Here is a 13,096-nt window from a genome sequence, read left to right as displayed (position 1 = left end):
GTAATAAATACATGTCAGAAGATATCTGGAAGGGTGTAAAGGAAAATACCTTCAAAAAATGGGAATCAGTGTAGTAAGATGGAATTGATGAGCCATTCGCCCACACAATACAATATAACCAGACAAGTACACGTGACCCTGCCTCTTTTCTCCTTTCACCACCCCAAAATAAAAATTCTCAGATTCTACCAATAGAATCTGTTAACTCTTTTCTTAGTGTTAACAGACTCTTTTAAAAATATGGTGGAGAGTTAAACATTTAGTTGACTTCTGTTTGTTTAGAACTTTTTGTAAATAGATGCAGTGAGCCCCTTCTCCTAACTCCTGAGATTAAATTCCCTCTTCAGGCAGTAGGCAGTTGTGGGGAGGATGAGGAGGAAGGAGGAGGGAGATATCATTTTCAAGTCTGGGTCATGAGTGGACTCAAATTTCAGAGTAACAAGTGTTCAGGGATACAGGACAGGAAGTACTTGAAAGTGAAGAAAATTAAGATAGAATCACAGCCAAATCTCATTTATGTTGGCTTTAATTTTGCCAAAAGAGTCTTCTTGGAATGTGGTTCCTTAAATTGCTTTTGTTGTTGCATCTTATCCAGGTCTCCTTTGAAAGACTGCCTGCTCAGGAAGTTCTTCCCTACCCCCTCTTAACTAAAGTAGCTCTCCTAGATGAACCCTCTGTTCTTTTACTATATTTTACTGATAAATCTTCTCCCTCTCTAAAAATCATTTTTATATGTTTCCTGTCTGTCCCCGTACTGAAATACAGACTGCATTAGGACCAGACATTTTCCTATCACTGTTAAAATACTAACTCCCAGAATAGTGCCCAAAACTTTGTAGATTGGTTGAAAATGTTTTATGTTCTCATAAATTCTTAAAGTCTAACAACTTGTTGTTTCACAGAGATGTGTTAAAAGGAAGACTCGAGATATGGGTTAAACACTGCATCTCAAAAACATTATTTATAGTAGACATAGGCCAAAGAGTGCTAAATACATGTCAAATCTACATTTACATGCATAACATTCTATATATCTTTAACATAAATGCATGTTTAATGCTGCCTTAACTTTAAGCCACTGTTCACATTTCATGGACTGGTTAAGTCTTCCCTAAGAACATACCCTAGTCATTATTATGTTCAAAAATTTAGTGGCATGCCTAGGTTTTCCCTTCACTCACTTAAGAACACCTTAGTGGGATAAAAGAAGTCACAGGAAATATTGCAACACATCTTCTATCTCTTTTGGCTTTCTATACTCATACTGCTACTAATTTGTAAGGATGGCAGAGTCAGACAACAAAAGGATGAAAGACACTTAAAGGAGAAAGACGATCAAAAACAAAGGAAACAGGATTGAGAATTTGGTCTTATCTTTCTGGGACAAAGAACTGTATATAGCAAACCCCCTATGTGAGACTCACTTGTCCTGAGCATATGGGCTCTATCAATTTATTAAAAGTGAATTGATATTTTGCCATAAATCTGATAAAATGCTTCCTTTTCCTATGTAGCCTTAGTTGGATCTTGTAAAATGATTAATGTTAGTAGAGGAAATTGAACAAAACATGAACAAAGTGGGGAAGAGAGAGAAGTAAAGGAAATAATTGCTGAGAACACACGATGTTTACCTATTAGAATGATTTTTTTTTCTTTCTACCTAGAGAAAAGAAAGCAAAGGAAATCGTAGAAGAAAAGGTCACTGGGGAGCTACCTGAAATGAGGAGAATGAACTGGAATACATTCTCAGGGGATTGTAGTAGTCCCAGCCCTGATATTAGCCAGCTGTGGGACTTTTAGTAATGTCTTTAGCATCTGTACTTTAATTTCTCCGTTGTAATATTTCTTTGTAACTCTAATTGGTGTACAGATTTAAAACCTACAAGTTATATGTGATTGTTGTTGTGGTTGCTTTTTTTTTTTTTTTTTTTTTTTTGAGACAGAGTCTTGCTCTGTCACCCAGGCTGGAGTGCAGTGGCGCAGTTTCAGCTCACTGCGACCTCCACCTCCCGGGTTCAAGTGATTCTCCTGCCTCAGCCCCCCGAGTAGCTGGAACTACAGACATGCGCCACCACGCCCGGCTAATTTTTCATATGTTTAGTAGAGATGGGGTTTCACCATGTTAGCTGCGATGGTCTCAATCTCCTGACCTTATGGTCTGCCCCCCTCAGCTTCTCGAAGTCCTGGGATTAGAGGCATGAGCCACTGCACCAGGCCGTGATTGTTGTTTTTTAAAATCACTTGTCCCACATCCAATCCCCTCAACCCAGAGTTTCCCTCTGACTTTAATTCCAACATCTATCTTGAATATGCCTGCTTTCTCCATCTCTGTTGTTATCACCATAGTCCAAACCACAGACTTTCCTAGGTTCAAAAGTACTGTTACATATGGATTTTTCACCTCAAATCTTCTCTTTTTATAGTTAATTGTCCACATAACAGCTAGTGAAAATGTTCTTCTTAAAGAATAAATGAGACTCTTCAATGGATTTAAAGCATCATTTTAATAAAATCCACATTTTTACCATGTGCCCAAGGCTTTATATGCCTTGGCTTCTACTTGCCTCTGCATCTGTCTCATACTACCTCCCTTGCTGACATGGTTCTGTCACACTGGCCATTTTTCTAACCTCCAAACACACTGAGCTTGTTCCCATCTCAAGTCCTTTGTCGTTTCTGTCTCTTAGAGCACTCTTTCCCTGCCCTTCGCCTTTTTATCATGGCAGTCTCACCACCAACATCACTTCCTCAGGCAGGTGTCCCTGGTCACATAATCTTTTTTTTTTTTTTTTTTTTTTTTTTGAGACGGAGTCTCACTCTGTCACCCAGGCTGGAGTGCTGTGGCCAGATCTCAGCTCACTGCAAGCTCCGCCTCCCGGGTTCACGCCATTCTCCTGCCTCAGCCTCCCGGGTAGCTGGGACTACAGGCGCCCACCACCTCGCCCGGCTAGTTTTTTGTATTTTTTAGTAGAGACGGGGTTTCACCGTGTTAGCCAGGATGGTCTCGATCTCCTGACCTTGTGATCCGCCCGTCTCGGCCTCCCAAAGTGCTGGGATTACAGGCTTGAGCCACCGCACATAATCTTATGTTGTCTCTATACTTCCAATTATACTCTAGCCTCCAGGGCATTGGCCAGTACCTGAAAATTTAAATCATCTATTTGTATACAGGTTTATTTTCTTCTCCTCCTCTACAAAACTAGAAATTCACTGAAAGCAGAAAGTGTGTTGCTCACTATTATTATCCCCAGTGTCCAGAATAATACTCGGCACTTGGCGGGTCCTTAATAAATAATGTTCTTGAATGAATGAATAATGAATGAATCAGTTAAAAAGACTGGTAACGAAACCTTGCTTAGCTAAAGGTGAAACTAGATTTTCTGCATCACTAATAACACTCAGACTTTTCTGTTATCTAGCAAAGTATAGCATCAATCATATGAGTCAAGATACTTCCATTAGATGATTAATCCAACACTCATTATTAGAGATGTATTTTTTGAATTGCTTCCCAAAATTAAAATTTAGATTTTCTTTCTCTCTGTTTCATTGTAGGGGTGAAACAGCAAAGTTCTAATTATAATAAGTATCTGCTACTGGCCAGCTAGCTTTATTTGGAGTGATGACTCTTTTTTTTTTTTTTTAAACCTCTTTCTCTCTTCTGTAGAATTTAGGGCAATTCTCTCCCTTTCCACTCTTCAGTGACTAACAGCCTCTCCCTGCTCCAAATTCACTTTAAGGTGATGACAATTAAAGGAAGAAGATAGAATTTGTTAGCAAGACTAGGGCACCTCAACACGTTATCTACTTTTACTTAAAGACTAAGCCCTTTTCTTTATACAATGAAAAGAGGAAGAATTAGACAAAGATTACAGAGCAAGGGCAAAGTGACCTAGAATAAAGATACAGACAGATTTAACAACTTTTCAGACAGGAGGACACAATAAGTTTTAAGATCCAGGACAAGAGAAATCTCTTTAGATTTAATCTTTATAACTAACTCCAACTTGAGTCTTTGCACAATATGTACTGGTCTTCCCACAGCTAGGGTGATACTGCACTTGGTGATAGTACTTGAGTCTATATTTACAACAATTGAAAACACCATTTCTGAATTGAGCACTGGCTGACTTAAAATTTAAAAAGTTACACTTCATTGTGCATGAATGTTTTCATTAGTCTATTTATTCCCAGAAAAGGGGAGTGATTTTAACATGAAAAGGGCAGTCTAACAGGGCCTTAATGTCCTACTCGAAGAATTGCCAAAATCTAGCCCACCATGACAGAGAATTCGCTTTAAAGTTAAACCATAAACTACCATCTTCTCCTCACTTCCTTAAGCAGTTTGAAAACGAATGACAATTTATGCTTATGATCGAATTGTTGCAGAAACAATCCTTTGCTACAGATACTTGAATTCTGTTAGAACAAAGTGCATCAAAGACAAAAGCTCCCATGCTGTAAACAACCTTTATTTCATAGGAACTAAATCTAGAGTGTTTTCATAAAGCTATTAAGGTTTATTGAGTAAATAATATCCACTTTACTGTGGTCCTAACTACACGTTCACTTGACAGATATGTGGACACAACAAGGGGCTGAATAACAGTATGTTGTTAAGAGCCTTTGAAGATATCCTTCCAAAGAAAAGCGCATTTAGACAAAACCCCTTAATATTTTAAGTGCTTATCATAAATAGTTAAAGGTATCAGCATACTTTAAAACAAAAATTTTTTAAATAAAGTTTAAAAATCATTTCAGTACTTGTAGGATAGAGAGGGATGGGTGGCTTTCATGTAATGCACGTTTATTATTTCCCATATAATTTTGTCTTATTAAAACATTGACACAGCCGAGCATAGTGGCCTGTGCCTGTAGTCCCAGCAACTTGGGGTCTGAGGCGGGAGGATTGTTTGAGCCCAGGGGTTCAAGGCTGCAGTGAGCCATGTTTGCGTTACTGCACTCCAGCCTGGGTGACAGAATGAGACCCGATCTCTTTAATAAAAATAAATTTAAATAAATAAATACAAATATCAATACAATTTTCTTTTCTTTTCTTTTTTTGTTGTTTGTTTGTTTGTTTTGTTTTGTGAGACAAGGTCTGCTTTGTTGCTCAGGCTGGAGTGCAGTGACACGATCTCCCCTCACTGCAACCTCTGACTCCTGGGTTCAAGCCTCCTGAGTAGCTGGGATTACAGGCACCTGACACTGCACCTGGCTAATTTTTGTATTTTTCGTAGAGACAGGTTTTACCCCATTGGCCAGGCTGGTCTCAAACTCTTGACCTCAAGTGATCCTCCCACGTCAGACTCTCAAAGTACTGGGAGGTGTGAGCTACCGCGCCTGGCCAGTTTCCTAAAATTGTCCCCTATACTGCTAGAGCTAGAACAGACAAAAAAATATTTTCCACTTCAATTAGAATTAAGAAGGATTTGTAGACTAAAGGATTCAGAAGCTGCTAAAATGTTAAATTGATTGTGTGGCCTCTTTAAAATCTTATATCAGAAACTGAAGCTTGGTATTGTGGAGCTTGCTGATGTAATTGGTGTCATATTTGTGACTATCACTAATTTGCTAATGCTATTTGTATAGAAACTTTAGCTCTTAGCATCTGCTAGAAGCTGCACAGCACTTAAAATGATACAATTTCATCTGGTTCTTCAAATCCCAGTTTATACCTATGTGACTTTGCTGTGTACAATCTGCATATATAATCACATGAATTCATAGACACAGTTGATTAAGGTTGGGGTCAGATGGAGAGCTTATGCACAAACACGAAAACAATTAGGGTCACCTCACTCTGCCCAAGTGTTGTGTGTATGGGCACGAGATGTGCAAATTTATTAACAGCAGCCTGTCTCCACAGACATTTTGCAAATCAAATTTCTTGACTGTTTTTTAAACCATGACTGTGTTGCTAGTAATCTTCAGCAACTAGTCAACTGTAACGATTTCATTAATTAACATTCCATATATGCAATATTTCTATCTAATTCTAAAACTGATAACAAGAAGCACGCCTGATTGCAAATATTGACTTAAGAATTCTAATAATGGTCATAATTTATTAATGCTCTTGTCTGTATCTGTTAGAAGGAACTTTCTGTATGCCTCAATGGGATATTTTTTTTTATTTGTTGAATAGGAGTGAAGAGAAAATAGGCATGTAAATTATTTCTGTCCTGTATATCGTTCTTATGATGCCTTGGAGTGGGGAGGGGTTATGGTTTTGTTAGCCATAAATGAATTTGGACTCCCCATATAACTTAATTGGTGACTAAACCAAACACTTCTGATTTAGTTGGGTTAAAGCCAAGGCTTGTAGCTCACATGTACAACAGTCTTGACAAATTTATGTGAAGGCTTATTTTATAGTGCAATCACTGGTGTAGGGATACCGGCTTTATTTATGTATCTCCCAACTGCTCGTACAGTGAGCAAGAGCTGTGGCCCAAGGCTATGCCAAGACTAATTACATCCCCAAATTCACTCAGCTTTCTCTTCTTCCCTTCCTACACTCTTGTAGAAAATAAATAAATAAATATGCACACACCATAGGGATTACTTATAAGTACCTTCATTAGGCAATAAGATTGTCAAATTACATTTTGCTATATTTGAACATAGCAAAAAAGAATATACACTCTCTATATGTTTCCACAAATGCGGATACAAACTTTCATAGCATTTTCTAAAATTTCTAGGCAGAAAAGCATATAAGGAAACAGAAACATTGTAATTATTGGGAAGAGAAAGAACAAGATTTCACAAGGATATCTGGACATTTTAGTTTAGGAAGAACATGTTTTCTCACTGGTAACAACAATGTGGGTTCCTGAGTTCCATTTACAAAGAAGACTCTTGGATTATTTTATGAATGACTTCAAAATGCTGAATAAATGTTGAATGATGGATCACAATAGAAATAATTTCATTGTTGAAATGTTTCACTGGTTACTGAGGTCCCTGGAACTTCCATTTCTAAAATGAGTACTAGGAACTTAATTATCTTCCAAGACTATATCTTAAAAGTGTTTAATTTTTTTCACGTTTAAAATGTAAAACTTGATGGCAATATGGTTTAAAAAAAAAACATGAAGAAATGACTATATACTTTTGTGGCTGATATTGCAATACATGGCCCAGATCTTCTTCAGGAGTGAAGGACTTGCAGCCCCATCCCTTGACTGTCACCTCCTTGCAGAGACTGCCCCTACTGAATGGAGCTGCCTCAATCAAGATTATGCCCCATTCCCGGAATGGCCCACACCCAATGACTAAGTGACACAGGAGCATAAAAGCCCTACTTCCTCCAGCCCACTTGGAATAACTCTGAGGGATAAACCTTAGAATTCCTTAGTCTGCTGAGACTCCCTTTAAAACCGCATGGCAGTTCAACTTCTCCCTCTGCTCAATCCAAAACACCTAAATGACCTGTAAAGACTGAAAAATTATAGTAAATATAATAATTACAGTTATTTATTGAACACAGAATTACAGTTAATTAAGTTTATTTATTAAATTTTTATTAATGTCTTTTTTTGATAATAAGTATGCATTATTTTATAATTAGAAGGAGGAAAAAAAAAAAGTCCTGATGATAAGTGAGTTGTTTCATGGAATGTTTGAAATGAGATTAGTGGGTCAATGATGAGCCTTAGGAAACATCGGTATTCAAGGGACATATTTAGAAAGAAGGAAAAGAATGGCTTAGGAAAGAATGGAATTAAAAACTCTGGGAAAATAATTAAAATCATATGTTTTTATGGAATCCCAGAGTGCTGAGAGGGTTTCGAGGAAGTCATTTCCACAGACAAGAACAGTTCCTGTGAAATCATTAGGGGCAGAAGATAAATTGCTGTTGGCTAAGGCATAATTAAGAGGTAAGGAAGAAGCACAAATAATAAGTACAAACCATGTTCTCAAATCACGTGGCTATGAAGTTAATGAGAAAAATGAAAGGTAGAGCTAAAGTGAATAAAATAATTTAAACCAGTGTTTAAAAGAATTATTATTAGATTGATTTGAACTTTTCCATAGTCAGGTAGAGTCAGAAATATTTAAAATATTGACAATACAATGAGGGGAGAATGATAGTAGCTGATAAAGAAAGGCATGGAGAAATTAAGATGGAATCAGATCGACTTTAACAATAGAGAGACAGATCTTGAGTTCCAAGAGAGATACTAGGTCTTCTGAGACTAAACAATAATCTGAATAAAAAATATAATAGATGTAGTAAATTAAGGAAATCCATTCCTGATTGTCTCACCCACTCTCAATTTTATGAAGAAAATTACCTGGTAAGAGTGAAATAACTGGGTCTTAAGTAGGAACTTGAGTAGAGTAGTGAAGTTTTAAATAGTTGCTGAATGGAACGGCAGAAGAAATTGATAATTCAAATAATCATTGAGTGATGTCAGGATCCTGGCTGGTGTGATGGCCATGAATTATTCAGGGCAGCAATCTGAAGAGCTGTGGAGTTGTGAAATTTTTAAATCTATCCATTTATTTATTTACTTACATATTTCTTTTGCTGAACAATGCTCAAGAGACTATGTAGGACCCTACTGGATGTAGATTGTGGCAGGAGAGGCAAAAGATATATATTTAAAGGACAGGGGTGCAAGAAAGGAAGCACTGAGACAAGAATACAAGTGGAGAGTGTGTTAACAATAATGATCCCTGTGTAGTCTGATGGACCAGAGAACATCAAGAGGTCAACGAGCTACGGACACTAAAAAGCCCAAGGAAAGTTTCATGAGACTGAGTGCCCAAGGCAGAGGAAGAATGAAAGGCTCATCAAATGAGACTGGAATGTCTGAGATGTCCCAGTACTCAGTGATGATGAGTTCTAGGGTGTTGACGTAGACATAGAAGACAGACCAAGGTGAAAAAGTCAAGAAATAATGAGACCAAGATGTTTAATTAGCAGATATGGGGTACCACTGGGAATATTTTAGGACAGGTAGAAAAGGTAGAATATCTATCCTGACCCCCTAGGATGTGGTTTGCTAAAAAACCAACTTCTCTTTCACTCTGAAAAACATCCATCTGTGTTGAAAATGAAGAGATGGGTCGTAGGCTGAAGTGAATAGGGGGGTGGTCATTTTAGGGAGATACGTGAACTTCTAAACTATTTTCCCAACTTAGAAATGCAGTGGACAAGCAAAAATGTTGGTTCTTCTGCATGATGCTAGATGAATTCCAGGAAGAAACCAGTGCATCATGTAATAGGGTCTTGTGGAATACAATCACAAAAGCAGATACCAAAGCTGAGGGGAAGCATTCTTTGACTAATAGCAAACAGGAGACTTAGGAGTGTTTCTTTGCATCAAATATAAATGAGAGATGTATAACTAATGCAATTCATATGTAGATCTATCAAAATACATTTATTAAATCATAAATAAAGCAGAACTGTTAGTAATAGCCAAAAACTGGAAACTATTCAAATTTCTACCTTTAGCAGAAAGGATAAATATATTGTTGTATAAACATATAATGAAATATTATACGTAATATGAATGATGATTCTATATTAAAAAAAAGCATGAGTGAATCTCATATCCCTAATATTGAATGAAAGAAGCCAGACCACAAAAAAAAAGGATGCATATTCTGTAATACCATTGGCATAAATTTCAAAACCAGGAAAAATGAATCAAAGGTGTTAGAATCAGACTAAAGGTCCTTTGGGGAAAGTTGTGACACGAAGAAGGCACAAAGAAGGTTTCTGCATTCCAGTCATGTTATGTTTCTTTTTTTTTAACTTTTATTTTAAGTTCAGGGGTACAAGTGCAGGTTTGTTCCATAGGTAAACTTGTGTCATGGGGGTTGTTATATTTCTTAATCTGGGTTCTGAATACACAGGTTTGTAAATTAATAGATGCTATCCATTTAGATATTGCAGACTCTTTTGAATAAATACTACATTGTAAAAAATATCTTCTTTAAACTATGACATATTAGCTCGTAGCAGAGAAACTGTCTGTCAAGATAAACTATACAAAATATAATTTTAAAAACTATTCATGAAGGCATGTTATCCTCACAGAACTAACTACAGATCCAAGGCTTGAAGGACTAAGATCTCCAAAAGAAGTAGAACCAAGAGGCTAAGAAATCAAGGTGAAAGCAGTTGCTATGACACTGAGAAAACCAATAATTTGTCAACAGTTTCAGCTAGGAAGACAATAATTGTAGCCCAGAGCTTCAGACAGCCAGGACTTGGGGGTTATAATAACACAGAAAGCCGAATCCCATTGAGGTGAACCTGATATTTGGTACCCTTTAGCCTTACATGTCTTTTCTCAGGAACAAACAATACCAACAAATAATAGCTAAGAAACTGAAAAACTTAGCAGAGATAATGGCAGTCTTGGATCTCTCTCTCTGTCTCTCCACATGTATACATATACCATCTTTCCTTAGTATTTGCAAGGGATGGATACCAGGACCCCTGCAGATTCCAAAATCTGCAGATACGCAAGTCCGTGATATGAAGTGACATAGCATTTGCATATGGTCTATGCATATCCTTTCATACACTTTAAATCATCACTAGATTACTTATAATACCTAATACATTAAAAATGCTATGAAAATAGTTGGCCGAGCATGGTGGCTCACGTCTGTAATCCCAGCACTTTGGGAGGCTGAGGTGGGTGGATCACAAGGTCAGGAGTTCAAGACCAGCCTGGCCAATGTGGTGAAACCCTGTCTCTACTAAAAACACAAAAATTAGCTGGGCATGATGGCCTGTGCCTGTAATCCCAGCTACTTGGGAGGCTGAGGCAGGAGAGTAGCTTGAACCAGGGCCCAGGAGGCAGAGGTTGCAGTGAGCCGAGATCACGCTGCTGCACTCCAGCCTGGGCTACAGAGCAAGACTCTGTCTCAAAAAAAAAAAAGTTGTTATACTGCATTGTTTGTATTATTTTTAATTGTATTGTTATTTTGTAATTTTTAAATAATTTTTTATTTGTGGTTGATTGAATCCACAGATGCAAAATTTGTGGATACCAAGGAATGACTGTGTATGTATGTAAATGTATAATGTATTATCTATAGTCTATCTATCATCTATCTATCTATCAACTCTATCTTCTGTCATCTATCTGTCTCTGTTATCTATCTATCTATCTATCTATCTATCTATCTATCTATCTATCTATCTGCAGAGAGAGGGGGTTAAGGCCTATAGGGAAGGATTCTGGACAATACTTTAGCTGTACCATAGCTTTCATTAGGAAAGTAGGGCCTAAGGATCAGCCAAAATTAGGGCAGCCTTTATAAAGACTTATAACCAGCTCTAAATCAGCCCAAACCCAGACTGGAGTAAGTTGACCTATGCTTTCTCTATCAGTCCACAATAATCAAAAGTAAATCCTCTTTGGTGGAACACAATCTCATCCAGAGTATTAAAGTATTTCTGCAATTTTTTATATACAATATTCACCATTTAATTAATTTACTATGTATAGCATAAGATAAAACTAAACAACTGAAAAACAGGTAAAAATGTCCTCAATATAAACAGATCCAGGGACAATTCAGATACTGGAGTTCTCAGACATAGATTTATAATATCAGTAATTTATATCTTCAATAAAATACGTGAGAGAGTGGGAGATTTCAACAGAGAAAAGAGATCTATAAAAGTAATAAAATGGAACTTTTAGAACTGAAAAACATAGTAATTGAAATGAAGGATTTACACGTTTAATATCAGTTTAGACATAGCTGAAGAGGATATCAGTAAACTAGATGAAAGACTGATAGAAATATCCAAGTTGAACCATGAAAACAGAAAATACAGAAAAGCAAAATAGACAAGTGGGCGGTGGCGAAAATCTGTGGTAGGAGTCCCAGGACAAGAATAGAGAGAGAATGGGGGAATATGGTATTTGAAAGGATAACGGCTAAACATTTTTGAATAGATTGAAAAGAGATTAATGTACATAGTTAAGTAGTGCTACAAACCTCAATGGAGAAAAATAAGCAAAGCCATTTCTAAGAAAGTCAGAGTAAAACTAGTGAACCCAAAGACAATCAAAAAAGAAAAAAAAACTTTTTCTGTCTACTTCTAGTTGAAGAAGACAGAGAAAAATAAGACATACTATTTTCAAGGAAGAATAGGGCTGACAGTTGATTGAGTTTGATAGAAAAAACAAAACCAAACATGAGAAAATAACAATTTTTAAATACTTAAAGAAAATAATAATTTACTTATTCTTTATGTAGTGAAAATAAGGTTAAATGAAAACATTCTTAGATGTACAAAAAATAAGAGAACACATTATTCGATTTTAAGACACTGAAAAGCTATAGTTAAAACACTTACATTCATAAGGATAAACAAATAGACCAATGGAACACAACAGAGACTACAGAAATAGATCACACCCATATAATTTGTTGATTTATGATGCTACCAATGGGATGTCATACCAAGAGGAGAGTATCTAGCTTTGGGAAAGGGTAACCTCTTAAATAAATGGAACTGGGTCAATAGGATACCGGTAGGGAAAATATATTTCTTGACTCTACTTCATACAACACAAAAAAATCAATTCCAACTTGATTATAGGTGTAAATTAGACAATAAAGCTTCTAGAAGGTAATAAAAGTGAATATGTTCAAGACTTGAGTTAGACAAAGACTACTTATATGTGAAACAACAAGCACTAAACTTTAAAAGAATGACAAATTAGGTAGATTAAAAGGAAAAATTTCTATCCATTAAAAAACACCATTCCAAGCATGAAAAAAAGCTGCAAAATTAAACATTTGTAACACAAATATCCAGAAAGGGGATTATAAACAAAACATGTAAAGAAATCTTACAGGTCAGTGAGAAATTCAATTGAGAAAGAAAGTTTTGAATAGGCATTTCACAAAACAGAATGTCTAAACCACACACACATACACACACACAAATACACATGCATGTGTATATATCTCAGCATCATTCATGAACACAAATATGGAAAAGAAAAAAAACTTGAAGTACACACCATATGCCACCAAAATAGCTAAACTTTATCATCTATCTATCTATCTATCTATCTATCTATCTATCTATCTATCTATC

This window comes from Piliocolobus tephrosceles, chromosome 9 (assembly GCF_002776525.5).
Source record: "Piliocolobus tephrosceles isolate RC106 chromosome 9, ASM277652v3, whole genome shotgun sequence".
NCBI classification, from domain to species: domain Eukaryota; kingdom Metazoa; phylum Chordata; class Mammalia; order Primates; family Cercopithecidae; genus Piliocolobus; species Piliocolobus tephrosceles.
This window is presented reverse-complemented; position numbering follows the sequence as displayed.